The sequence below is a fragment of the Gracilinanus agilis genome, chromosome 1 (assembly GCF_016433145.1).
Source record: "Gracilinanus agilis isolate LMUSP501 chromosome 1, AgileGrace, whole genome shotgun sequence".
Taxonomy (NCBI): domain Eukaryota; kingdom Metazoa; phylum Chordata; class Mammalia; order Didelphimorphia; family Didelphidae; genus Gracilinanus; species Gracilinanus agilis.
In genome coordinates this window covers 618,525,656-618,535,180 of record NC_058130.1, presented here as the reverse complement: position 1 = coordinate 618,535,180, position 9,525 = coordinate 618,525,656, and positions in this window count along the sequence as shown.

The following is a 9,525-nucleotide window of genomic DNA, read 5'->3' as shown; positions in this document are numbered from 1 at the left end:
TCCCTTCCCTTCCTTCCTTCCTTCCTTCCTTCCTTCCTTCCTTCCTTCCTTCCTTCCTTCCTTCCTTCCTTCCTTCCTTCCTTCCTTCTTCTCTTCTTTCCTCCTCCTTCTCTCTCCCTATCTCCCTCTCTCTCCTCTTCCTTTCTCTTTCTTTTCTTACTTTCATTTATTCAGTTATTCCTACTTGTGAGGGTGGGGGGAGCTGTTTTTCAATTCTCAGCCTTCGGTTTCCAAGGCTTTTATATATCTGTGTGAGGTTTTATATACTTTATCTCATTTAATCCTTTCAACAACCCTGGGAGACATTATTATTAGCCTTATTTTACATGATGAGGAAAATGAGCCTCAAAGTGCTTGGGGGATTGGCCCAAAGTCCATTGGCTAATAAGTGGCAGAGGCTGCGGAAGAACTCTGATTATTTCACTCTAATGCCCCATGCTTTTTTTTATTCCATGCTACCTCATTTATTGAAATCATAACGTTAATGTATCAGAAGGTCCTTGTGGGAAAATTTACCATTTCCCCAAATTCTGTGCAGTTCTTCTTAGCCTTATGAAGCAACAGTCATTAAAGGTAGAAATTGAGATTAAGGGACCGGACATAGTGAATGCTTATTAAATTCCTGATTTAAAATTCTTAATTTGCAGTATGTGTGTATATATCTTTTCCATTTAAAAAACTCAAAGTTCATCTATAATCCCATGAAAAAAATGCTCTACCAACTACTAATTAAAGAAAGGCAAATTAAAACGACTCTGAGGTAATACCTCTCATCTATCAGATTGACAAAATATGACAGAAAAGACAAATGACAAATATTGGAATATGGACAAATTGGGATATTAAGGCATTGGTTTTTTTTTAAGTCCTTACTTTCTGTCTTACTAAGTATAAGTTCCAAGGGAGAAAAGGGGTAAGGGCTAGGCAACTGGAATTAAGATGCCCAGGATCACACAACTAAGAAGTATGTGAGGCCAGATTTGCATCTCCTATTCTTTAGGCCTGGTTCTCTATCCACTGAGTTATACATTGATGCAACCATTCTGGTGAGTAATTTGGAATTATGCCCAAATTGTTGTTATTAACTTGTTCAGTCATGTCCAATTCTTCATGACTCATTGGACCATACTGTCCATGGGATTTTCTTGACAATGATACTGGACTGGTTTGCCATTTCCTTCTCCAGTGAATTAAAGGAAAGTGAGGTTAAGTGACTTATTTAGGGCAAACACCTGCATGTCTGAGCCCAGATTTGACCTCAAGTCTTCCTGACTCCAGGTCCAGCACTCTATCAATTGAGCCATCTAGCTGCTCCCAAAGGGCTATAAAACTGCGTATATCCTTTGACCCAGCAAAAATAATACTAGATCAATGTCCTAATAAAAATTTTTAAAACATATAAAAGACCTATATGTAAAAAAAAAATTATGGTAGTTCTTTTTGGGTAGGAAAGAATTGGAAATTGAGAGGATGCCCATCAAACGAGGAATAGCTGAACAAGATGTGGTATATGATGATATTGGAATTATTATTGTGCTATAAGAAATGACAAGTCAGAAGATTTCAGGAAGACCTAGAAATGACCTGACTCAAAGTGAAGTAAGCAGAACCAGAACAGTGCACTACAGTAACAGCAATATAGTACAATGATCAACTGTAAAATAACTTAGCTATTCTTAGCAATGTGATGATCTAAGACAATTCTAAAAGACCTATGATGAAAAATATTAACCACCTCCTGAGAAAGAACTGATAGAATCTAAATTCAGATTGAAGCATACTTTATTTTTCTTAAGTTTTATTTTTCTAGGGGACAGCTAGGTGGCTCAGGCGATTGAGAGCCAGGCCTAGAGATGGGAATTCCTGGGTTCAAATCTGGCCTCAGACCCTTTCTAGCTGTGTGACCCTGGACAAGTCACTTAACCCCCATTGCCTAGCCCTTATCACTCTTCTGCCTTGGAACCAATATACGGCATTGATTCTAAGATGGAAGGTGAGGGTTTAAGAAAAAAAAGTTTATTTTTCTTAAGTTGTTGGTTTTTTTGGCCTATGTTTTCTTTTACGTCATGACTAATACTTTTTGCATGATTGCACATATATAACCTAAATCAATTGTTTGCCTTCTCAAAGATGGAAGAGGGGAGGGAGGGAGAGAATTTAGAACTGAATTTTTTAAAAAGGAATGTTAAAAATTATACATATTCCTGGAAAAAATTAAATATAAAAACTAAAAAGTAGGGGGGAAAATCCTTAAAGCTCTATACCAGGGACCCTGGGGAAAAGGGGAGGGAAGAAAAGCCTTTCAAAAAGGAAATATTTTAAATATCTAAATCTTGTGAAAATAGGGAATGAGATAAACAAAAAGAGCTAGCTAGTCCAAATTCATGTAATGGCAAACATGTTGACAGTCCTTGCATTTTCTAAAACAATTTGCTGTAAGGAAAGCACTTTGTGAACCCTAAGCTTGTAAGCACTAGTTACCTATTCCCATTTATCATTAATAATAATAAAGTCAGAGGGCAGCTGAGTGGCTCAATGAATGGAGAGCCAGGTCTGGAAATGGGAGATTCTGCATTTAAATCTGGCCTCTGACACTTTTTAGCTGTGTGATCCTGGGCAAGTCACTTAACCCCAATTGTCTAGCCCGGACTGCCCTTCTGTCTTGGAACTGATACTTTTTTTTAAAGCTTTTAAAGACATTTTGTTATTTTTTATAGTTATTTTATTTTACCAATTACATATAATAACAAATTTTCACAGAAGTTTTCCAAAGTTTTATGATCCAAATGGTCTTCCCTCTTGGAGATAGCAAACAATTCAGTGTTATACATGTTTTATTATGCAAAACATATTTCCATATTGTTCATTTTTATAAGAGAATAACCACATGAAACCCAAACCCCAAAACATAATCCCAAATAAACAAATGAAAAATCATATGCTTTGATCTGCATTCCAATGCCAACAGTTCTTTCTCTAGAGGTAGATAGCACTCTTTGTCCTGAGCTCCTCAGAATTGTCCTGTATCATTGCATTGCTGAGAGTAGCTACAATATTGTTGTTATTGTGTTCAATGTTCTCCTATGAATCAGTACTTTCTATCAATTCTAAGTCAGAAAGTAAGGGTTTAAATAATAATAATAAAGTCAAGAAGCAGGTAAGTTAGACAGAAGAAAGCCTAGATAGTGCTTGGCACAGAGGTCTCAACAGAGATGGACTGAATCAAGAAGTCCTCATGTTGTGTGACCCATAAGTTAAAGGCATTAAACATGAGGCTACATAGAATGCCCAACACTCCCAGGTGAAGCCTGAACCAGATTAAAACATAATTGAGATATACTTAACAAAATAAATAAAAATACAACATAACAGGGGGCAGCTGGGTGGCTCAGTGGATTGAGAGACCCAGAGAGAGACTGGAGGTCCTGGGTTCAAATATGACCTCAGATACTAACAAGCTGAGCGATCCTGGGCAAGTCACTTAACCCCCATTGCCTAGCCCTTACCACTCTTCTGCCTTAGAACCAATACCCAGTATTTATTCTAAGACAAAAGGTAAGGGTTTAAAAAAATACAACATAACATAGGCAATGTTACATTGTAAAACAGAATACACCTCGCAAAGATCTTTATTGTATGGATTTTTGAGTTTGATACCCTTGACATTTCTAAGATTTCTCATTAAAGCCTGCCTGCCCTCCCACTTTCTTGTGTCTGTCAATGATACCATCCTTGGAAACACAGAACTGTGAAAGATGAAGCATAAATTTAACTCTTTCATCTCTTAATTTCCAAATACCTACCAAATCTCATAACATCATTGATTTCTATCTTTTCCATATTGTTCCCAATGCCTAGACGAGGTCTGAATGACCATAAACCTCTGTTATTTTAGTAGCCTCCTAAATTGTCAACCTCCTGTACAATCCCCCATTAGCCATTTTGCACATTGTTCCCAGATTGTTGAGTTGTTTTTTTAACCTCGAGATACTAAGGATTTCAGTAATCAAGCAAGTGACTTGTCTGGGTCATACAGACCAGATCTGAACTTGGATCTTCCTGACCCCAAGCCCAGTACTTTATCCACTGAGCCACCTAGTTGCCAGCAACTTTATAAGGTTAGTATTATTATCCATATTTACAAGTGAGGGAATTGAGGCTGAGGGGGCTCATGTGCCTTGTCCAGGGTCACCTAGCTAGTTAGTGTCAGAATTGTGATGGAAACTTGGGTCTTACTAAGTCTAGTGTTCTAATCACTGCACTACATTATTCTCCTTCGTGCTCTTTACATTTCAGCCAAAGTGGCCCACCCACTCTTCACTAAACTTATCATTCTATTTTCTGCCTCCTCGGATGGAGAATACACTTCTTTCTCATCTCTGCTTCTTAGATCTCTGGCTTTTTTTCAAAATTCACATCATCCTCGAAGCTTTTCCTGGTTGCCCTGGTTGTTAATGCTTACTTCTTCCTCAAAGAATTAGGTAAAAAATTAGGTACGTGTTGTAGCCTTGGTGAAATTTAAACTCTGAAGAAAAGGACTATGAGCCTGGAGTCAAGGAGTTCTGAGTTCATATTTGGACTCAGACACTTACTTGGAATCCTGGGTAAATCACTTAACCTCTGTCTGCTAAAGTTTCCCTGTCCATAAAATGGGGATAATAATAGCACCTATCTCCCAGAGGAATTAAGAGGACCCAATAAGATGTTTGTAAGGTGCTTGGCTGACACATAGAATGTGCTTAATAAATTCTTGTTTGTTTGCTTCCTTCCTTATTATTATGTGTCACTTTGGCCTATACTCTTTCCAATTACATGTAAAAACAATTTTTACCATTCGGGTTGTTTTTTTTAAAAACCCTTACCTTCTGTCTTGGAATTAATGCTGTGTATTGGTTCCAGGGCAGAACAACAGTAAAGGCTAGGCAGTGGAGGTTAAGTGACTTCCCCAGGGTCACACAGCTGAGAAGTGTCTGAGGCCAGATTTCAACCTAGGACCTCCCATCTCTGGGCCTGGCTCTCAATCCACTGAGATACACAGCTGCCCCCTTAACATTCGTTTTTAAAAATATTGAGTTCCAAATTCTCACCCTCCTTTCCTTTCCTTCCCCTTCATTGAGAAGGCAAGCAACTTGACACATGTAGTTTTGCAAAATATATTACCATTTTGCAAAAGAAAACAGACCAAAAAGAAAAACAAAGTTTTTTTTAAAGTATGCTTCTAGCAACACATGTATAACCTATATCAGATTACTTGCCATCTTGGGGAAGAGAAAAAGGACAGAAGGAAAGAGGGAGAGAATTTGGATCACAAAATATCAGAAAACAAATGTTTAAAATTGTTTCTGTTATAATTGGGAAATGATACGATAAAAATACTACAATAGGAAACAAGTATGCTTTGATCTGCTTTCAGCATCCATCAGTTTTTTACCTGGAGGTGGATGGTATTTTTCATTGTAAGTCTTTTGGAACTGTCTTAGATCTTTGTATTGCTGAGAATGATAAGTGATTCATGGTTGTTCATCATACAATATTCCTGTTACTGTGTACAATGTTTTCCTGGTTCTGCTCTCTTTTCTTTGTATCAGTTCATGTAAGTCTCTCAGGGTTTTTCTGAGTTCCTCCTGCTCATCATCTCTTATAGCATGATAGTATTCCATTGCAATCATATACTACAACTTGCTCAGCTGACCCCAGTTGGTAGACAATCCCTCCATTTCCACTTCTTTGGGTATACTATTAAAGGAAATGTGGGTTTCACAGCTTCTATTAAACTAATCGTTTCTTATAGATGATACAACTCAGTCCTTTCTAAGCTAGAGAAATCATTCCAATTTTCAGTTATTTTTGTAGTAAAGACAAATAGCAGATCTTTCTGTACATTATCTTTACACTATCATTCCAAACATGCTTATATATTATTCATTCCTTTATGTCATAAACCAATTGAGATTCCATTTTATCTTTTCACTTTATTTTATTTTTTATTTTTAAAACTCTTACATATTGGTTCCGAGGCAGAAGAGTGGTAAGGGCTAGGCAATGGAGGTTAAGTGGCTTGCCCGGGTCACACATCTAGGACATGTCAGAGGCCAGATTTGAACCCATTTCTGAACCTGGTTCTCAATCTACTGAGCCATCTAGCTGCCTCCAGATCTGTTCTTTAGCAATATTACTTTGGCAGCTGTGTGAAAGACAGATTGTAGTGGGGTCAAGTTTAAGGAAGGATGACCTAGGCTAGAGATGAGGAAGACCTATTCTTGGGCTCTGGCTATGGAAGTGGAGAAAAAGAGACATATATAAGAGATACTAAAGAGGTAGAAATAATAATATGTGAAAACAGAAGGGATACATGGGGTGAATGAGAATGAAGAGTGAAGAATGATACTATGATTGTGAGCCTGGGTAGCTAGAAGGATGGTGGCGGCCTCAACAATATTAAAAAAAGTTGGGAAGAAGAGAAGATTTTTGGGAAAAGAACAAATTCTGTTTGGGGTACGTGGGTAAGGGTTTTTAAAAAAGAAAAGAACAGGACTGACTATGTCATCACCCTGCTCAACAAACTTCTGTGGTTGCCTGGTATTTTGGACAAAGGGAAATCATTAATGAGTGGAGAGAATGAATGGAAGGAAGCGCCATGCAAAGTGCTATGTTAAGCTCTAAAGATATAAATAGAATATCAGACAGTCCTATAATGGGAGAGAGAGAGAATCTTTATGGAAGAATTTTAACTGCAAGTCAGACGAAAAGGTCCCACAGTTATTAGGATTAAGGGGCAAAGCAGATGGTGATGCCTCTTCTTTAATGCCATTTCCACTGATGAAATTACATCATTTTCTCATGTAATTTTTCCAAGGACTTTTGGTGGCAAGAACTTTCTTTTCCAGGTCTTCTGTGGGTGCAGCATGATGAGGAGCAGTGTATCTAGGTAGACATTGCTGTCCAGGATGATGGCTTTGGGCACTTGGCTACAAGCATTGCTATTCCAAAGGCTCTTGGGGTCAGAGACTAGAATGATATCATAAGGTCCTCAGGGAGCTGGTGGTCATGGTGGGGGGGGTTTGGCATGCCTGGTACATGCTGTGTCCTTTTCTTTCCTTTAGGGAGCCTTGTGACTTCAGCTGGGCTGGCTTGCCTGTCTAATTGGGTGGCAATTGGTGAGGATGGATGGCACATTCCTCATAGGAATTGTTTCTCTGAATATTTGGCATACTTCACAGCCCTGTTGAGAGCAACAGCCTAACCATCCCCAACTTCCTTGCAAGTTAAGCTGTTTTGTTGTGTTTTGTTTTCTCAAAAGGTATTGAGAGGGCAGCTAGGTGACTCAGTGGATTGAGAGCCAGGCCTATAGATGAGAAGCCCTGGGTTTAAATATGGCCTTAGATACTCCTGATTGTGTGACCCTGGGCAAGTCACTTAACCCTCATTGCTCAGCCCTTACCACTCTTCTGTCCTGGAACCAATATACAGAATTGATTCTATGATGGAAGATAAGGAGTTAAAAAATGGTATTGAAACCATCCTCAAGATTTGATTGGCTCAGGAAAATAAAGGCTCAGGCTGGTATTACTTCTTGGTTGTCTGAGAACAAAACAGCACAAGGAGCTCCAAGCTCTCATGCTTGATTGTTGGACTTGATAGAGCAACTCAGAGGCAGAGAGCTTCACTTAGCTGAATCAGCAAACCTCAAGTCTCTGCCTACCCCAGTCCATGTCCACATAGTTGTCAAAATGATGCTCCTAAAACAATCAGACCAAGTCACTCCCCTAATCAAAAAGCTGCGATTCCTCACTGCCTCTAGGATCAAAGATAAACTCCTTATTGTGGCATTTAGGCCTTTTCACATACAGGCTCCAGCCCACCTTTCAAGACTTATTACCCATTATTCTCTTTCAGCTAGGAGGCACAGGGCATAGAGCAAAGGGCCTGGAATCAGGAAGATCTGAGTTAAAATCTAATCTCAGACACTTAACTAGCCGTGTGATCCTGAATAAGTCACTTGATCTGTTTTCCTTAGTTTCTTCCACTGTAAAATGGGAACCATAATAGCATTTACCTTTCAGGGTTGTTGTGAAGATCAAATGAGATAATATTTGTAAAGCACAGCACAGTGCCTGGCACATTATAGGCACAAAATAAATGCTTGTTTCCTATCTTCTTTCCCTCCTCTCTCTCCTTCCTTCTTTCCTTTCCTCCTTCCTTCCTTTCTTGCACTCTACAGTCTAGCCAACTGACTTTTACTTATATTGTTCTTTAAGTATCACATTCCATCTTCAGTCTTTCTTACTTTTCACAAGCTTTCCCCCTTACTTAAAACATATTCCTTCTTCATTTCAACCTCTTAGACTTCCTAGTTTCCTGTAAAACTCATCTTTAGTGCCAACCTCTTCCAAAAGGCATTTCCTAGTCACTGTCCTCCCACCCCTGAAATAACTATTTATTTTATTTTATATTTATTTATATGCATATTGATTATTCTCCTTAATGGAATGTAAACTCATTAAGAGTAGGAATTGTTGCGTATTTTCTATTTGTGTCTCTGACAGTTAGCATAAAGCCTGGCACATGGTAGAGAGATTTTAAAAAATGCTTTATGATTTAGCAAGTGAATCCTAGACCTCCTTCATTAACTTTTTTCATGAATATGATCGCTAATATTTTTGTCTGATTTTTTTCTATATAATTTTATTGATTTTGTCCAGTTCCATAAAGAAACCAGTTGGTATTTTGATTGATACTGAGTTAAGCATATGCATTAGTTTATATGTTGTCATTTTACCATATTACTCTGACTTATATAAGAACATTGCATGTCCTCCCAGTTATTTAGGTCCTCCTTTACTTTGTGATCCTGGGCAAGTCACTTAACATTTTAGTGCTCCAGGTAACTTTCCAGGAATATAAATTACAGAGAAGGTGCCAACTTGTTTTGGTAGAGGGATTTTTCTTCTCTGGGAACTCTCTGTACCAATGAAATCTCAGGTCTGATTCCTATTCTCATTTTATTGATATTCTTAGTCCTTAGATGTAATATTACATTTTTTCCAACTGTTCTTATATTTCTTCTTGGGTATGTTTTAAAATTAATGGATTAATTAATTTAATTAATCCCTTCAGTATACTATTATCTAATTTAATTTATTATATGAAACTTTTCCCATCCCATTCATTAATGTTTCAACTTGTATTTCTGGAACAATTTTATCCATTAGGACTTTTATGCTGGAGAATTTCTTTATTGCTATTAAAACTTTAAAAATTATTATTACTCAATATTTTTGTACAAGGATAAAAAATTGTTCTGATTTCATTGCAAGCTGGAGCTGTTGGTACAAGAATGATGTATTAGGTGGGAGGTTTTGGATAGGAGGGTGAGGCTTTTTCACCCTTGATTTGGTAGTGATAGGGCTAAAGTAAGAGGGCTGAAGGACTAAAGGATTTTTTCTTCCACTCCACTATAGGCATTAATATATATGATATGATATGATATAATATGATATGATATAATATGATATGATATAATAT